This window comes from Amblyomma americanum, chromosome 5 (genome assembly GCF_052857255.1).
Source record: "Amblyomma americanum isolate KBUSLIRL-KWMA chromosome 5, ASM5285725v1, whole genome shotgun sequence".
Lineage (NCBI taxonomy): Eukaryota > Metazoa > Arthropoda > Arachnida > Ixodida > Ixodidae > Amblyomma > Amblyomma americanum.
This window is the reverse complement of record NC_135501.1, coordinates 123,770,041-123,771,791: the sequence shown is the minus strand read 5'-3', so window position 1 is coordinate 123,771,791 and position 1,751 is coordinate 123,770,041.

Sequence of the window (1,751 nt, the reverse complement as noted above, 5' to 3'; positions counted from 1 at the left end):
TGCTGCTGCTGCTGCTGCTGCTGCTGCTGCTGCTGCTGCTGCTGCTGCTGCTGCTGCTGCTGCTGCTGCTGCTGCTGCTGCTGCTGCTGCTGCTGCTGCTGCTGCTGCTGCTGCTGCTGCTGCTGCTGCTGCTGCTGCTGCTGCTGCTGCTGCTGCTGCTGCTGCTGCTGGAGGAGGACCCCGTTGAGCGTCGCCGTTTCCGGAGAGCAGACTCGTCCATTGGAGTGCACATGCTCTCCTCGGGTGCAGGTGTCCGCGGTGAACCCGCAGCAGCAGCATCAGGGGGAGCGGGCATCACAGCCAGTTCCCAAGGTGTAGCAATGGCGGCAGGAAGCGCAGGGGTGGCCAGAAATGGCGGGGAGGGAGCCGCCGTGGAGTTCTGTGTCTGGTGAGCGAGCGCCATGGCGTCCCTCAAGGCTAGAACGCGTGGGTCCGCCGGCGACACGTCCAATGTCCCGATGACGGACTCAAGGTTCTCCGAGGTGGTGATGAGCGCCGCCGTCAGGCACCTCACTGTGTCTCGCAGATCAGCGATCTCGGCCTGCATTCGCCGATTGGTGCTGGACGACCTTCCTCTGGATGGCGTTCGTCTCCGTGTTCGTGAGCGTGAGTGGCCTGCCCTGCGTTGCTGATTGTCACCGCCGAACACAGGCCTTCGCTCGTTCACGGTGTCTGTGGCCTCCATGGGGAGACCCCGCAACGCCGCGAAGCCTTAGGCTCAGCGTCTGAAGGATCAGAAAGCTAAAAAACACGTCCGCTCGCTTCGAACGCCCACCGAAGAATCCGCCCCCTGATGTCTGAAAATGAAAAGAAAACAGTGGAAATTAATAATTCCTGATGATTTAAAATGAAATGAAAATTGGTTTTGGGGAAGTAACCGTCTCAAATATCTCAGTGCACACCCCACCCAGCTCTAGGAGAAGGGATGCAAGAGGGGTTAAAGAAAAGAGAAAAAAAAGAGGCCGTAATGGAGGTCTCCGGAACAATTTCGTACAGCTGCAGATCAAAAATTGGTTTCTCGGGAAAGGAAATAACGCAGCATCTGTCTCACGTATCGGCAGACACTGAATCTCGTCGTAAAGGAAGAGATAAAGGAGGGAATAAGAGAGGAAAGCAGGAAAGAGGTGCCGTAGTGGAGGGCTGCGGAGTAATATCGACCACTTGGGGATCTTTAACGTACCCGCTGCAGTGGCTTAGTGGTTAAAGCGCTCGACTACTGATCCGTAGTTCCCGGGTTCGAATCCGACGACGGCGGCTGCGTTTTTAAGGAAGAAAATCGCTAAGGCCCCCCTGATACCGAGCGCTTTGCGATGTCAATGCACGTTAAAGATCCCCAGGTGGTCGAAAATATTCCAGAGCCCTCCACTACAGCACCTCTTTCCCCTTTCACTCCTTTTTTATCCCTTCCCTTAAGGTGCGGTTCAGGTGTCCGCCTATGTAAGACAGATACTGCACCTTTTTCTTTCCGCCAATAATAAAAATAATATTAATTGGTTTTGGGGGAAATAAATGGCGCAGTGTCTCTCTCATATATCGTTGGACACCTGAACGGCGCCGTAAGGGAAGGGATAAAGGAGGGAGTGAAAGAAGAAAGGAAGAAAGATGGGCCATAGTGGAGGGCTCCGGAATAATTTCGACCACCTGGGGATCTTTAACGTGCACTAACATCGCACAGCACACGTTCGCCTTAGCGTTTTGCCTCAATAAAAACGCAGCCGCCGCGGTCGGGGTCGAACGTCGGAACTCCGGAT